An 18,783-nucleotide genomic window follows, 5' to 3' on the forward strand; every position below is an offset into this window, starting at 1 on the left:
CTGAGTTATTATGTCCAAAGTGCAATGTCTGTGTTCATCGACGAAGTCTGCTGCCTCCTTCTGTTTCTGTTTACATTTCCCTCCCTCTTATTATTTAAATACCATTATTCTTCGAGTCGTTACAAAAAATCTAAAAAACAAAAAACAATTTTGAGAAGATATGGATAGCATTTTTACAAGGAATACCAAATGTCTGAAAAATACATTCATAGGAGCTTATTTGAATGGTCATTTTGGCAAGGATAATGTAGGATATAAGAGAATACATGGAGGTTATGGATATGGAGATAAATTGATACAATTTTAGATTTTGCCATGTCTTGCCATTTGGTTATATTGAATACTTGTTTTATATTTTTTTTTTTTAAAATAGAACAATTAATAACTTTCAAGAGTGGGTATAATAAAAGCCAAATAAATTTCTTCTTAACTAAGAATGAAAATCGTCTATCTTGTAAGAGTTGTAAAGTTATTCTAGGTGAAAGTTTGGCTACACATCATAGAGTCTTAAAATTTTATATATATATATATATATATATATATATATATATATATATATATGAAAATGGAAAAGAATTAGTAGCATAAATCAACATAATAGGACTAGATAATGGAACTTGAAGGGAGACAATGTAATAAAATTTAAAGATAAAATAAACAAAGAATGTGATTGGACAGTAGGGGATAAGTTTGATGCAAATACAGTTTGGAATAAAATAGCAAATTTTATTGTAAAGATAACAAAAAAGGTTTTAAGTTAGTCCAAAGAAAGATACTCGGGTAGTAAAGAAAGTTTGTGGTGAGATTAAGAACTTCAAGAAGCCTTCAAGACAAAAAGAAATTGGTATAAAATAATAAAAAATTGTAGAAAAAAAGAAAATCTTAGAAAATATAAAGAAACAATAAAATTACAAAAAAGTAAAAATATACCCATGAAACTAAATATAGAGTTTACGATACTTTATATATTAAACTAGATACAAAAGAAAGAGAAAAAGACATTTATAAACTTGCTAGAGTTAGAGAAAGAAAATGCAAAGATTTTGGTGTTGTAAAATGTATAAAGGACGAAAGTGATAATATCTTAATTAGAGAATAAGACATAAAAAAGAGGTGGCGGAGATACTTTGATAAGTTGTTTAATAAAAAGCAAAATGAAAGATTGAACTTGGAAATGACAAATGAGGAGACGACTAAAAATAGGAGATTTATTTGCAAAATTAGAGTCCTTAAAGTTAATATGCCATTAAAAAAAGTGAAAAATCTAAAGGAATAGAAAAAATAAAAATTGAAGTTTGGAAATGTTTAGGGGATAGAAGAATTATTTGGTTAACTAACATATTCCACACTATTATAAAAACCAAGAAAATGTTAGAAAAATGGAGGAAAAGTATGTTAGTACCTTTGTACAAAAACAAAGGCGATATTCAAAATTGTAATAACTATCACATAATTAAGATTATGAGTCATACAATGAAATTATAGGAAAGGGCAATTGAACATAGAATAAGACTAGAAACGAAGATTTCGAAAAATCATTTTTGTTTTATGCTTGGGAGATCAACAATGAAAGCTATTTATCTTTTAAGAAGTTTAATGGAAAATTTTAGGAAAAAGAAGAAGGACTTGCATATGGTTTTTATTAACCTAGAGAAAGCTTATGGTAGAGTACCTATGCGAGTCATGTGGTGGGTATTAGAAAAGAAAGGAGTTAGAAGTAGATATATAGGAAGGCTTTATGATTTTTGTGAACTATAGGAAGGCCTAGGAAATGATTAATGGTTGCTGATCTAGAGTTTGTGTTGATTTATTTAGGAAAAATATGATTTCAGGATTTTGAACCGTAAATGACGTAAGGCGTGGAGTTTGGGGTTTCCAGTGGGTTTTCTTGTAAGCTAGGTATGGGAATTTGTATTACATTAGTTACTTTTGAAATCTAAATCGGTTAAACTGTATTCTATGGTTTCGGGAAAATTAAGGTTTTGTGGTATGGTCTCCATTTTTCTTAAACTTATAAATTCTTATTGTATTAAAGGTGGGAGATGCTTGAACCCTTGTTTTTAAATTGGATATTTTATGAACCATTTATTATGTTAGAGCATATTTAATCAAATGAGTGTGACATGAGATGGTAAATGTGAATGAACTGAACTGGTGAAATATATCTGTATGAGTTATGGGAACTGGAGTTCCAAATTGTTTTCAGGAATTATGGAAAACGAGGTGCTGGTTTAAGACCGAGGGTTGTGAATGCCTGGTAATGTCAATGAATGAATAAGTTTGTGAAAAATACTGGAATTGCTTAAATGCTTTATGGAATGAAAACAGGTTACTGTGCTTTCATTATAAATTGTATATATGATGTATGAACCACCTGAGAAACTGATTACTATGGGAGCACGGTACCATTGCTAGTGGGTGATACAGTGCAACCACATCTTATTGGTAAGGGTGGGTATTTGAAAAGTCGATTGGTGATTGGCTCTCGTGTTTGATCCAGGGTGGGGTTGACCAAAGCGGACTTGTAACATTGAAGTGATTAGATTGGTGGGCCACCAAAGCTACATTGGGTCTACAAACCACACAACCTATACCATAGGGGAAGTAAATGGTGTTCACGTGGTGTTCCAAGGCAGGGAAAAGTTCAATATGCATATGCATGATTTAAAAACAAAATAGGCAAAATTACAGCTTTGAGTATTGAGCAGAGGGATTTTACAGTGTATGGGCTTGTATCCTACCCCAACCTCAGGAACTCTCACTTGTAATGAGCCACACTATCTTTTGTAGGAATTAATGCATATCTTCTATACTACAGGGTTGAGAATGTTTTAAATGCGTAATTCATTTCAGTTAAACTTATTATTGTTTTCTGTTGGAATAAACTCATATGATCACACACTAATGTAATCTGATCCACCTTACTGAGAAGTGTCTCACCCCAATATACAAATCTTGTTTCAGGTCCTGGAGGAAATCGGTCCTAGCGTTCTAGTGGGTTATGGAGAGTAGTGTTTTGTGAGTTTTGTAAGTACTCGTGTAAGTACTGAACTATGGTCAGGTTATCTTTTTTGGGGTTGCAATAGAAACATTGGAAGTATTTATATAATAGTAATGACTTAGAACTCTGGTATGGTATTTTGGAGATTGAAACTTCTTCGCTGCTTTATTGTATGTTGTTTATGGATAGGGCAATCGTGAAATCTTCAGGGTTGGACCCTCTTATAAATAGTATAAGAGAGTATTTTGTTTTATGTTATGTTTTCTAGCACTCCGGGCCCACGTGATGAGTTGGGGCATTACAGTTGGTATCAAAGCTAACTAGGTTGTTAGGTTTTATAGACTTGGTTAGACGAGTTTAGGAGGTCATACCAGAGTATAGGAAGATAGGAACGGGTAGAATAGGAATGTTGAGTTTTGCTTCGTAAGCCTACAGACATAAATTCATTGGCGGACTTCTGTGTTTTTCTAGATTAGTTGACAGATTTAGAAAATCACGGCAATCCATTGATGGTTTTGTTTCCGAGTGGAGGGGCAGAACTTGAGTTAGAATTAGAGTATTAAGTTGGCAAAGTATGTCATCATTAGGGACGATAAGTTATTAAAGTAAATCTTATGGTATTGTAGTTGTAGCAGATTTGCAAGGTACTAAGATTTTAAATAATTTTCTCAATTGTCTCTTCGGGATGGAGTTCAGGGATAATACTGCCAATGCTGGAGGCAGTAGCAGCGAGGTAGCTACCCATGAGGGTGGCAATGACTCTATAGTAGCATTTTGAGACTTCGCCCAACAGTTTATAGCAGAGGTTACGTAGAATGCTAGGAGGCAGGACCATCCCACGGCTGAGCTGGGAGGTTCTATTGATCAATTTACCCGACTGAAGCCTCTTGCCTTCGCAGGGAGTACATACTCGATCCGAGTAGAGAATTGGATTCGGGAGATCGAGAAGATCTTGGTTGTTCTATGTTGCACAGATGAGCAGAAAGTGCTTTATGCGACATTCAAGTTGACTAGAGAAGCCGAGAGATGGTGGGAATCAGTGAAGCTGCTTGAGGCACAGAGATTAGTGTCGATGGTGATGACATGGGGCCATTTTAGAGAGGTGTTCTTTGAGCGGTACTTTCCAGCCACGGTCAAGAATGTGAAGATGGAGGAGTTTATGATCCTGACTCAGGAGCAGTTGACGGTGCTGCAATACGTCGCCAGATTCATGGAGCGGTCTCGCTTTGCTCCGTTTATGGTACCGAATTAGGCAAGGAAAGCTTGGAAGTTTGAGAGGGGTCTGAAGAAGGAGATCCGGAAGTAGATGACAACACTGCAGATTTAGGAATTTTCTACGTTGGTGGATAAGGCCACTGTGGCAAAGGAGAGCCTGTAGGAGGATACAGAGGTTCAGATTCCGAAGAAGAGACCAGCACCTTCTAGTTCGTATTCAGGTGTGAGGTAGGGTTCTTGGAGGAAGTATGGGCATGATAGAGGCCAGCATCAGGATATGGGGGCTAGGGCATTTCAGGGTACCACATCACACCCTTTTTGACCTAGGTGTGGTAAGTGGCATTCGAGAGAATGTAGGGACGGACCAGGTGACTGCTACTGATGTGGTCAGCCCAGACATGAGATGTGAGAGACTTGCCATTGAATTTCATACCTCCACAGCAGCAGTATCAGGGTGGTATCCAGGCACCACGTGGAAACTACCAGAGGGGTATAACTCAGGCGAGGGTATATTCTTTAACTCCTGGCGATGCTGAGAACGCTGGTGACATGGTGACAGGTACTATTTCCATTTTGTTGAATAGTGCCACTGTATTATTTGATTCATGTGCAACATATTCCTTTATTTCTTAGGAATTCATTAAGTTATGCGGGGTAGAACCACAGTCGTTAGATGTTGAGTTAAAGGTGGTCACACCGAAAGGGGCAAGGATAGTGTGTAACAAAGTAATCTGAGACTATCCAATAGAGATTCAGGGGAGAAGGATACCTACTTGTTTGGTCATATTTAATATGCATAACTTTGATCATATTCTAGGTATGGATTGGTTAGCGGCCAGTTATGCGAGTATTGACTGCCATAGGAAGGAGGTAGTGTTCTGACCTCCCGAGGAGCCAAAGTTTAGATTTATTGGGTCGTGTGTGCGCTCTGCACCACGGATCCTTTTGGTCATGCATACAAGGAGATTGCTTCTAGAAGGATGCCAGGGTTATTTAGAATTCATAAAAGAGGCACCGAGGGAGGAACGTAAACTAGAGGATATCCCCGTAGTGGGGGAGTTCTTAGATGTTTTTCCAAAGGACTTGTCGGGATTATCTCCTGATCGTGAAGTGGAGTTCGTTATAAAGTTGAATCCATGCATGACATCAATTTCAAAAGCTCCATATTGTATGGCTCCAGCAGAACTAAGGGAATTGAAGGAGCAGTTATAGGAGTTACTAGATAAGGGTTACATCCGACCGAGTGTTTCACCTTGGGGAGCACCGGTGTTATTTGTAAAGAAAAAGGATGGGTCAATGAGGATGTGCATCAACTATAGAGAGATTAACAAGGTGACAGTGAAGAACAAATACCCGTTACCCAGAATTGATGATTTGTTTGACCGGGCACACAGGTCTTCCCTGTGATCGATCTGCGATCCGGGTATCATCAGCTGAAGGTGAAATTGGAAGACGTACCAAAACCGAAATTCGGACTAGGTATGGCCACTATGAATTTCTGGTTATGCCTTTTGGATTGACTAATACTCCTGCAGCATTTATGGACTTGATAAACAGAGTGTTCCACGAGTATCTAGACCAATTCATGGTCATTTTTATTGACGATGTCCTAGTTTATTCTAGGAGTCTCGAAGAGCATGCAATTCATTTGAGGTTGGAACTTTGGGTGCTTAGGGAGAAGAAGCTATTTGTGAATTTAAGAAATGTGAGTTCTAGTTAAAGCAAGTGGCATTCGTGGGGCATGTAGTGTCTAGAGAAGGGGTATCAGTGGATCCGAGTAAGATTGAAGTGGTAGTGGACTGGACGAGACCGAAGAATGTTCAGGAGGTGAGGAGTTTTCTAGGTCTTTCAGGATACTACCGATGGTTCGTAACAGGGTTCTCTGAGTTATTTGGTCTATTGACATGACTCACGAGGAAGAACGTGAAGTTTGAATGGACTGATGAGTGTGAGTAGAGTTTTTAGGAACTGAAACAGCTTCTGGTTATTGCACCAGTTTTGACCATTCCATCAGGGGATGGTGGATTTGTAATCTTTAGTGATGCATCTAAAAAGGGTCTTAGGTGTGTTCTAATGCAATAGGGAAAGGTAATTGCTTATGCTTCTCGTCAACTCAAGGAGTATGAGAAGAACTACTTGACACATGATATGGAATTAGCAGCGGTAGTGTATGCATTGAAGATTTGGAGGCACTACCTGTATGATGAAAGGTGCGAGATTTTTACCGATCATAAAAGTCTTAAGTATTTTTTCACCTAAAAGGAGCTGAACATGAGGTAGAGGAGATGGTTGGAGTTGATAAAGGACCACGATTGTACCATTAGTTACCACCTAGGAAAAGTTAATATAGTAGATGATGCTCTGAGTTGGAAGTTAGTGGATGTGTCAATCTCAGCAGTGGGGGTTCAACATCATATTGGTATGGACCTGGAAAGGTTAGGTGTGGAGTTAGTGTAAGGAAATCATCAGGCGTTCATTGCTAGCTTGGTGGTGTAGTCGACCTTGCGGGAAAGGTTCAAAATAGCTCAGATGAAAGATTCAGAGTTGGTAGAGGTTATGGAAGGAATGCAGAATGGGTTAAAACCGGATTTCAACATCTCAGATGATGGCATGTTGAGATTCCATACCAGGATCTGCATACCGAATGACGCCGAGATCAAGTAGGTCATTCTAGAGGAGGCACATCGTTCGCTTTACACAGTACATCCAAGAAGTACTATAATGCCCCGAACCCTTAAACTCGGGTCCGGCGCGTTATACCTGATAAAATTCCTAATAATCCATAATCAACATATACGTAGTGAAAAACATAAATATAATCTCCATACATATAATACCATAATACCAGAGTTTACTAATTCATATCTATAATCCATAATAAATCATTCATCACCTGAATTTCCATAAATCTACATAACTCCCAAAACATTTCAGTATTTTCACAATCATTCCTTACTCAACAGCCTTAAAACATAAAGACATAAATATTTACATTCCCCAAAATTAACATAGAAATATACCTTTTTCTTTTTCTATTTCCCAATAATGTTATAAAATCTCAAGCTCTTTAGGCTCGATCTTGAGAAGATCCTAAAAAAGATACATTTATATTCGGGTGAGACACATCTCAGTAAGGGAAGAAACAATATATTAAAACAATGTGTGGCTAACATGAGATATATAAATATTATTTTAAGAACATTTTTCAAATCATTAACATGACGCTGAAATCATTCTCTAAACCTAATTAATCACATGCAGAGATTTAACCCACGAGATTACCCAAGGATAGGGGTAATTACCCGCCCATACAAGTAGCACCTCTCTGCTATGATATTTAGGTAACCCTAAGGTCACTACTAAAGCATACCAGGGCACTCACCTTGCTCAGTAAGCCCTCAAGTGTTAAATTAATCTTGTACACACACAGTTCAAACAAAAGTTTACCAGTGAAGGCTCCCAAGAATAGGGAAATCTACCCGCCCATACAAGTAGTTTCCCTCTGCCCTAGCACGTTATGCAGCCTACTGCCACACCTGATATAACCAGGACACTCGCCTTTCTTAGCAAGCCCTCGGGCGAAGAGTTTGCCTCGCCCAAACGTAACATGTTTTACTAGCACAAATACTTCTAATATCATAATACATTATTCTTTCTGTCATTATTCAACCATTCACCTATGTTCATGTTCATAGGTTTAACATTTCATTTCATTCATTTCCATTTTCATTTCATTTCATTTCATACTCAACATCTTTCAACTGTTTTACCCAACATCTTTCAGCTGTTTTACCCAGCATTTTTCAGTTGTCACACATTTACTCAGCATCTTTCAACTGTTTTACCCAGCATCTTTCAGCTGTCTTACCTAACATCTTTCAGCTGTTTTACCTAGCATCTTTCAGCTGTCATACATTTACCCAGCATCTTTCAACTGTTTTACCCAACATATTTCAGCTGTCTACATGGTTGCATTAACACACACAAGCAGCATAGTTCATATCATATTTCATTCTCAATGCATTACTTATTTAACCTGCATCTCATACATTTAACATATACTTGCACAGAACCTACATTTACTACATTTACTCATGCCACACAATTTAATAATAAAATTCATACACTGTCTGCAAAATAAGCCAACCAACATTTAACGTTTATATATTGAAAATGCCTTCCATTTCTTACATAATTATCTTGAAAATATTTTCCCACTTTCATCAGTTCATTTTCGCATATACATATCTAATAAACAACCTTAAACTCGAAAAAACATAATTTAAATGGTTAGCATTTTAAACTCATACCGAAACATATACACACATATATAACACAGGTCATTTTCCAATAAATTCATATAAATTATGGTTTAATATATATTTTTTCCCTTACTTGGTTTCTTGAACTGCGCCAATAGGGACATAGAAATATACCTGTAGCTCACCCGAACCCTGAATCAAAAATTTTAATTTCATTAAATTAATCTTAAATAAAATACTATTTTAATATTTCCTAAGCCCTTAAATACCAAATAAACAGTTATACCCTCAAATATAACCAATTTTTCAAATTTTCCCAAATCCCATTCTTGCTTTGGAGTGGAGCCTAGAAAACCCCAATTGAAAAATTACCTACCCCAAAATGACGACGATCACGACTAAAACCCCGTGGTGGTGCATGATCGTCGATTTAATAGCAGATTTAATGAGATATTGAGAAATTAGGAGAAGATTGCTTTACCCTAGGAATGGTACCTACGTCGCTCCCACGACAAATCCGCTCCAAAAGAAATGTCGGTGGCGGAGTTAGGAATCCAATGGCATCTTCCGTTTCCCAATCTGTCGAATATCCGTCGAGAAATGAGGGGAGAAAGAGAGAGAGATGGAGACGGAGACGGAGATGGAGACGGAGACGGAGACGGAGATGGAGATGGCAGAGAGTGAGACGGACTAAGAGCAAGAGAGAGGCTCAGGTTTGAGAGAGTGAGACGGACTAAGAGCAAGAGAGAGGTTCAGGTTTGAGAGTCCTTCAGAGGTAAGTTTTCTTTATTTTTTTTTTCCTTTTTTTCTTTTTGCCTTTACACTTTAACCATTATATATATATATATATATATATATATATATCATATTATTTATTTAATACATCAAATTTAATAATACTTAATTGATTAATTAATTCATAATAATAATTAATTTTTTTTAATTTTTTAATTAATTAATTAATTTAATTAATTTAATAATATTTAATTAATTAATAATTACTCTTAACTTTTTTTTTCATACTATTTCTTTTTATTTGTTTATTTAATACATTAATTTAATAATGTTTAACTAATTAATTGATTAATAATTTTGATTAATTAATTTTTTTAAATTTTTTTTCGGGTTATTACAAGTACGAAGATGTATAGGGATCTGTGGGAATTTTTCTGGTGGTCTAATATGAAAAGAGAGATCGCCCGTTTTGTAGAGCAGTGCCAGACATGCTAATAGGTGAAGGCCGAGCACCAGAGGCCAGGAGGATCGTTGTAACCACTTCTTATCCCTAAATGGAAGTGGAAGCACATTTTCATGGACTTTGTCACGGGTTTGCCATCAACACTTCACGGGCAGAATGCAATTTGGGTTGTGGTTGACAGATTGACGACGAAAGCTCATTTCATCCCGGTTAAAGTCAGTTGTTCCATGGATAGGTTGGTAGAGCTATATGTTTAGGAAATTGTCTGATTGTATGGGGTACCAGTGTCTATTATTTCATATAGGGATCCACGGTTTACTTCCCGATTTTGGAAGAGTCTTCAGGAAGCGTTAAGATCTCAACTCACATTTAGTACAACGTTTCACCCGTAGATAGATGGTTAGTCATAGAGGATCATCCAGATCTTAGAGGATATGTTACGGGCGTGTGTACTGGATTGGTGGCTGTTGGATCAGATATCTGCCATTAGTTGATTTTCCCTAGCATCGGGTTAGCACTGTATGAAGCATTGTTTGGTCGGATATGTTGATCTCCATTGTATTGGGACGAGGTCGATGATCGGCAGATTTTAGGGCTGGAGTTTATCCAGCAGGCTGCTGAGAAGGTCCAGGTTATCAAGGAGAGAATAAAGACAACTCAGAGTCGTCAGAAGAGTTATGCGGATACTCGCCGACGGGGGCTGGAGTTCAAGATAGGTGATACCCTATTTTTGAAGATTGCTCCGATGAAATGGGTAATGAGATTCAGGAAAAAGGGGAAGCTAAGCCCTAGGTACATCAGACCATTCAAAATCCTAGAAAGAGTTGGTTCGGTGGCGTACAAGATAGCATTACCCCCAACACAGTCTAGGATCTATGACGTGTTCCAAGTGTCCATGCTTAGGAGATATATCCCGAATCCTTCACATGTGATTAGTTACAAGTCATTAGAGCTCAGGGACACATTGGCATATGAGGAAATACCAGTTCAGATCCTAGATCATAGAGAGCAGGAGTTACGTACGAAGAGAATTCCTTTAGTAAGGGTATTGTAGCGTAATCATGCAGTGGAGTAAGCTTCAGGGGAATTAGAGTCAGAAATACGTCAAAAGTATCCACAATTATTCAGAGATGCTCAAAGCTAAACAGGTGAATAGAGCGGTAAAAAAGTGTTAGTTCATATGTATAGTGTTTTAGAGTAGATTTGTTTATAGCTTGGTGTATGTTTGGTCTTCGAAAGAGTTTTGTATGGATATTGTAATCTCTAGGGACAATGTATGTAACCATGGTATTCCTCCGCCATAAGTGAGGGTAGGTAATAAATTTGGAACGGGGCCGCTATGTGGGTGGCTACCGACTCTTCGGTAAAGATGGATTATGAGATAAAGAGGTAATTGGAATTAGTTAGTAAATTTCGAGGATAAAATTTTTATAAGGAGGGGAGATTGTAGAGACCTGAATCCGAAAAATAAGAAATAAGTGAAAAAATGAGGAAAGAGAAAATAAAAAAGGGGATTTCAGCAGGCTTCGTCGACGAGTCCCCTGTGTTCGTCAACGAAGGCACTTTAGTGGATAAGATGCAGCTTCAACCCACTTTGTAAAATAATCAATTGCCACCAATATCAAGTGATGCCCATTGGATGCTTTTGGAGAGATTGGACCAACGAAATTCCTTCCCTATATAGAAAATAACCAAGGTGCCATTATAGAATGTAGAGACACATGTAGTGCTTTCAACTTATCGACATAGATTTGACATAAATAACATCTCCTCACATAGTCAACACAATAGTTTCCATGGTAGACCAATAGTATCTAGCTCGTAGAATCCTTTTAGCTCACATGTGTCCATGTGGATAAGTTCAATATAGTCCCGTGACACCCCAATTTTGATACCATTTTTTTTAATATAGTATAAATAAAAAATATTCATCAACATCAGCCATGTCAAAACCTGATGCCATTTAAACATAACCCGACCCGAAGTGGGATACTGGGTAATCGGTCCATTTTATAATTACAAACCTAACAGCGGAAGTCCATATATACATACCATCCAGAATACAAATAACTAGAATACTAAACATCCATTCACATATACATATCTAACATATTCCCAAAAATCAATAAAAAAACTCTAGGGGAATTATCTATCCCTAGTTCAAAACACTCACCCTGTCTAATCAAGGTATCAGCTCCCCTCTATCTCAGAGCTTTATCTCCTGGCCTGTTATGGTTCCCTGAAATATTTAGATATTTGGATGAGACACATCTTAGTAAGATGGAATAAATTATTTACAGTGTGTGTGGCAATATGAGTTTCATTATATCATAATATATATTCATTTCAGGGATAATACCATATGAGAAAATACACCAATTATACTCACAATCATATAGATAAAAACACAAGCTTTTATAAGCTTACTTCCATTTTTCAACCGATTCACATGTATCCCATATTTATCGGTGAAAGTTCCTGAGGATAGGGGAGATTACACGCACATACATGTAGCTCCCCTCTACTTTGACATCGTTTGTAACCCCGCCTGATTAACTTGGGTATGGCTAAACCTAATATTTATCAGGGCACTCACCTTACTCAGTAAACCCTCAGGCGGAGATTTTTACTTCACCCTAATTATTTATATTATTAAACTCACACTCTTTTAATTTCTCATATTCATATTTCAATAGCTTTGTAAAGCTTTTCTTTCTCATTTTCATATTTCAATAGCTTTCATTAGCTTTTCTCTCTCATTTGCATATTTCAATAGCTTTCATAAGCTTTTCTTTCTCATTTTCATATTTCAAAATCCAGCCCATGAGTGTCCTTGGTAACCAATACATGTGCGTCTGTAACTCATGGTTGCCCTGAGGATATTTTTCATGCCATGCTTCACCCCATGGTTGAGGTTGTGCTACTCTGAAGATATTCTCCACACCATGCTTCCCCCCATGGTCATGGTTATGCGGCCTGAAGGTTGGATCTAACCGCGGCTGGCCTACCCAGTTAGATCAAAATAAACATACCATATACTCGTCTGTAGTATGAATGGCCTGCCTAACCCTAGTCCAGACTCCAGGTAGCAAAACTACCCTCCACACTGGCTTATTCGACTGTCATACCACACGTTCCATGAGTCCGTGTGGTTGCACGTAATCACCACTAGCAACAGTACTGTGCTCATTATCGCATTCCACCTTTCCACTTTCACATATGAGTATTCACAATTCATTATTCATACTGCATTATTCACATTCACAATTCATAATTTACATTGTATTATTCACATTGCAAAGTTCACATTTCAGTATTCTCATTTCAGATTTCATAATTCAGTATTCATATTGCAGCATACACATTGCAATATTCACATTTTCACATTTCCGTTCCAGTTTTCACATTTCCACATTCATGTTCCCATATTCACCTTTTCAGTATTCATATCTCATCTTATCAATGATATTTTCATCATTTCAATATGCATTTCATCTCATAATAAGACATATATATATATATATATATATGTATATATATCTCATTTCATGTTATTCAACATTTCTCAATAAAACATTATTATCGTTTCATATTGATTCCATTTTCCAGCATACAGATCTATGCTCAATTTTTCATCATTTCTCAGAAAGTACTCATTGACTTATCACTTATCATCATTTTCCATATTTCAGTATACATTTCATAACCTCATTATTCTCGATCTAAATCATTTAACCCAATTTCAAATACATTTCAGTATAAATCATATGCCACACAATTTTCATCTGATATTCATATCATAATGATTTCAAGTAAAATATCATATTCCAATTCCTCATATTTCCCAACTAGTAATTTTTAGAAAAGATTGCTATAATTTATTCCTCTTACCTGACTTATTGAGATCTCGCTAAAATACCCAAATTCCTACGCTCCTTGGCGTTCGCAGCTCAAAAGCCTGAAATTGGATTAACCCTGGATCATTCAACTAAACTCCGAGAACAATTTCCATTTAACACTTCCTAGGTTTCGAATACTCCAAATTAACATTAAAACTCTAAAATACCCTACTTACCTTGGTTTTGGAATGGTGCCTCGGAACCCCAAATTGAAAATCTGCTCCGCCTAAGTTGTAGAGAATTCTCTCAGAAACCTAGTGGTGGTTCTGGATCGTCAAACCGAGCTACAATCGGAGCGAAATCATAGAAAGAAGGGAGAGAGAGCCACAGGGTTTGGGAAAGAGAGAGAGAGAGAGAGAGAGAGAGAGATTTTTGGTTTAATAAAATAATGAAGCTCACAAGTTCCCTTTATAATTCTCGCTGCAGAGAAAACCGTTGACTATTTTCTGTACTTCTCACAAAACCATCGATAGTTCAGACTTTAACCCACCCTTTTTTATTGTTTTACCTATTACCGACCCGCAATAAAATGAAAACCGTCGACGGTTTTCTATGCCCCTCACCAAACCGTTGACGATTTGGTCTTCACCAAACCGAATTTCCTCCTTTGTCCAATTATTATTATTATTATTATTATTATTATTATTATTATTATTATTATTATTATTATTATTATTATTATTATTATTATATTTTCCCAAGTCTCTACATTCTCCCTTCCTTATAAAATTTCATCCTTAAAATTTTGCATCTTTCATATTTCCATGCTTAAGGAGAAACACCACCATTTTATTAATTACCCTCACTTATGGTGGAGGAATATCGTTATTACAAAGAAGAGTTCTAGGAGATTACAATAACCCAAATAAAATTCTCCCAAAACCATTCATAAACAAAATCAAAACACTTCCTAACCTACACTACACTATACAAATCAAAATACATACCTTCAACCCTGAGTCCCATTGAACAGGTGTGGGTATCTCTGGCGCATCTGTTCCTCCAATTCCGAAGAAACTTCCTCTACTACATGATTGCCCCATAATACTTTTACCAATAGAATGCTTTTCATGCATAGCTCTTGCTCTTTCCGATCCAATATCTGCACTGACACTTCTTCATAAGATAAGACATCACCAAGCTCCAACGCCTCATAAATGATCACATGGGAGGGATCTCATATGTATTTCCTCAACATAGAAACATGAAATACGTCGTGGATTCTAAACAGAATTGGTGGTAAAGCTAACCTATAGGCAATTGGACCTACTCTTTCCAAAATCTCAAATGGTCCAATATACCTAGGGCTCAGCTTACCCTACCTCCCAAACCTCATAACTCCTTTCAGCCATGCCACCTTCAGAAAAACATGATTTCCTACGTCAAACTCTAACTCTCATCGGTGAGTATCTGCATAACTCTTATGCCGACTATGTGCTGTTCTGATTATGTCTCTAATGAGTTTGACTTTATCTTAAGTCTGCTATATTAGCTCTGACCCCAATATTTGTCTTTCCCCAATGTCATCCCAATATAATGGGGATCGTCACCTCTTGCCATATAATGCCTCAAATGGTGCCATCCCAATGCTGGCCTGATAACTGTTATTATAAGCAAACTCGACTAGTGGCATGAACCGTATCCAACTACCTCCAAACTCCAGCACACATGCATGTAGCATATCCTCAAATATCTGTATCATCCTCTCCATTTGTCTATCTGTCTGAGAATGAAATGTTGTGCTGAATGACAACTGAGAACCCATGACTCCTTGCAAACTCCTCCAGAAACGGGATGTGAATTGTGGATCTCAGTCTAAAACTATGGACACTGGCATGCCATGCATTCTAACTATCTCCTGTATATACAGCTCTGCCAATCCGTTTAAGGAGTAATTAACTCTGATAGGTAAGAAATGGGTAGTCTTCATAAGTCGATCTACAACTACCCAAATGGTGTCTTGTCCATATAGTGCTGGTGGTAACCTTGTGACAAAGTCCATCACTATATGCTCCCACTTCCACTCAGGAATATAAAGCAGCTGTAGTGATCCTGTCGGTCTCTGATGCTCAAGTTTCACCTGCTGGCATGTCAAGCACTGCGCTACGAACTCAGCGATCTCTCTTTTCATACTGCTCCACCAAAAAAGACTCTTAGATATCCTTATACATTTTTGTGCTACCAGGGTGTACAGTATATAGGAATTGGTGCGCTTATTCTAGAATAACTTTCTTAATCTCAGGGTCGGCAGGTACACACAGCTTGGTATGAAACCTCCTAACCATCCTGTACTTTTCTCATAAGCTCTATTAACTCTGCATCACTCCTCTGAGCAGCTTTAATTCTTTCTTTATAGAGTCGGCTATAATACCAAGTTGGTAATAAATACCCGATGATCACCCTTTACAAGTTCCACACCGAACCTTTCTAAATCCATCTAGATCGGATGCTGTATCGCCACCGTAGACACTGATGCTCCCACTGATTTTAGGCTCAAAGCATCAGTTACCATATTAGCCTTTCTCGGGTGATAACTGATGGTGCAGTCATAATCTTTTATCAGCTTCAGCCATCTCCTCTACCTCATATTTTATTCTTTCTGTGTAAAGAAGTATTTCAGGCTCTTGTAGTCAGTGAAAATCTCACACCTACCCCCATAAAGATAATGTCTGCAAATTTTTAGTGCATAGATCACCGCTGCCAATTTTAAATCATGGGTAGGATAATTCTTCTCATATTCTTTCAATTGTCGAGAGGCATATGCTATCACTCTCCCCTACTGCATCAGAACACAACCGAGCCTTTTATGCGACACATCACTATAAATCACGAAACCCTCTTCACTTGAAGGAATCGTCAACACCGGTGTAGTGATGAGTCGGTGCTTCAACTCCTGGAAATTTCGCTCACATTCGTCGGTCCACTCAAATTTCAAACCCTTCCTGGTCAATCTAGTCAATGGACCCGACAATTTAGAAAACCCTCAACAAATCTGCTGTAGTAATCAGCTAATCTCAAGAAACTTCTGATCTCCTACATATTTCTTGGTTATACCCAATCCACTACCGCCTCAATCTTACTTGGATCTATTGAAATACTCCCCTTAGATACCATGTGTCCAAGGAAGGTAACTTGTTCTAACTAGAACTCACACTTCTTGAATTTCGCATACAATCTTCTTTCCCTTAGCACCTGAAGTACTATCCTTAGATATTCCTTGTGCTCCTTTAGGCTCTTTGAATACACCAGTATGTCATCAATGAATACAACCACAAACTGATCTAAATACTGGTGGAATACCCAGTTCATCAAATCCATAAACATTGCAGGAGCATTGGTAAGTCCAAAAGGCATAACCAAGAAGTCATAATGGCCATACCGATTCCTGAACGTTGTCTTTGAAATGTCCTCTGCTCTGACTTTTACTTGATGATACCTAGACCATAGATCTATCTTCGATAAAATATGTGTCCCCAGAAGTTGGTCAAACAAATCATTGATGTGGGGAAGCGGGTATTTATTCTTGATAGTCACTTTATTAGTTTCTTGGTAGTTGATGCACATTCTCATCGACCCATTTTCTTTTTCACAAACAATACCAGCACTCCCCAGTGCCACACGATGGGCTGAATAAACCCCTCATCTAATAGTTTTTGCAACTGTTCCTTCAATTCTTTTAATTCTATCGATGCCATTCTATACGGCGCTTTTGAAATTGGTGTTATCCTGGAACTAAATCAATAACAAACTCCACCTATCGATCAGGAGGTAGTCCCAACAAATCCTCTGGAAAAACATTAGGAAAATCCCTTACTATCAAGATGTCCTCTAACTTCAACTCCCTTTCTAATATCTCCTTCACACAAGCCACATATCCCTGACAACCCTCTAACAACAACCGCCTTGCCCGAATGGCGGATATCAACTGTGGTGGGTGCGCACACATGACCCTACAAATCTGTACTCTTATCGTCCTGGAGGTTTGAACACTACCTCTCTCTAATTGTAGTCAATAATGGCATAATGAGCAGTTAGCCAGTCCATCTCCAATATCACCTCAAACCCATGCATATCTAAGACCACCAGATTAGCTAATAAAGACCTCCCCTGAATGCAGACTGGACAGTTCCGAAGTACCTTCTCACATATCCCTACAACCCTTGACGGTGTAGCCATTGATAAATTGACACCCAACTGCTGTGTTTCTAATCTAAAAAATTTAACAAACTCTCGGGTGATAAAAGAATAAGTCATCCTTGAATTAAACAAAGCAATAGTTATAAATGACAGTATTGAAATCGTACCTATCACGACATCTTCTACTGCCTCAGCATCCCCAGGTGTCAATGCATAAACTCGTGTCGGGACGATATTCCTTTGCTGTCTGCCTCGGGGTGCTTGGCGACCTCCTCTAAATGGTCTAGGAACAAGCGCAATAGTTGGTGTGCTCGGTAGTCTCTTGCCATATGCCTAGGCTGATGGCATTGATAGTAAACAATCTCCCTGACTCGACACACTCCCGGGTGTCTTCTGTAGCATATGAGAGAAGAAGGGGGCATCTGTCTGCCCTGTACTGCCCGATCACCCACTCTTTGTCTCCGTCCTCATTTGTTATCCTGCCCCCTCCAAGGCCTTTGATTGGACCTTGCCTGAAAATTTGGAGGCACGAGCCTCTTTCCTTGGCTGTGTGCTGCAGTGTCTTTCTATAGGCTACCATCAATCATTGCGGCTCTATCTACTACCTCTGTAAAATTTTGGGCCCGGAAGCCTATAACTTGCTCAAACAGACTCTGTCTCAAGCCCTCCTCGAACTTCCTCTCCTCATCCTACACCAAATATGAGGCAAACTAGGAAAACTCGATAAATCTAGTTGCATACTACTGTACCGTCATCTGCCCCTGTGTCAAGTGCAAAAACTCCACTACCTTCGCACTTCTAACAGTAGTGGGGAAGTATCTCTCAAAAAAGATCTCCCTAAAGCGGCTCCACGTCACCGCTACAGGGTCAGGTCTCTACTCCTCTAACAGTCTCGCCGACCTCCACCAGCGTTTTGCTTCCCCAGTCAATTTAAATGTCGCAAATAGTACCTTCTGCTCATCTGTACACGGGAGGATTGCTAACATATCCTCTATATCCTAGACCCAATTCTCAGCTACTAGTGGATCAGCTCTTCCGGAGAATGACAGGGGTCTCATACGCATGAACTGC

This window comes from Malania oleifera, chromosome 4 (genome assembly GCF_029873635.1).
Source record: "Malania oleifera isolate guangnan ecotype guangnan chromosome 4, ASM2987363v1, whole genome shotgun sequence".
NCBI lineage: Eukaryota > Viridiplantae > Streptophyta > Magnoliopsida > Santalales > Ximeniaceae > Malania > Malania oleifera.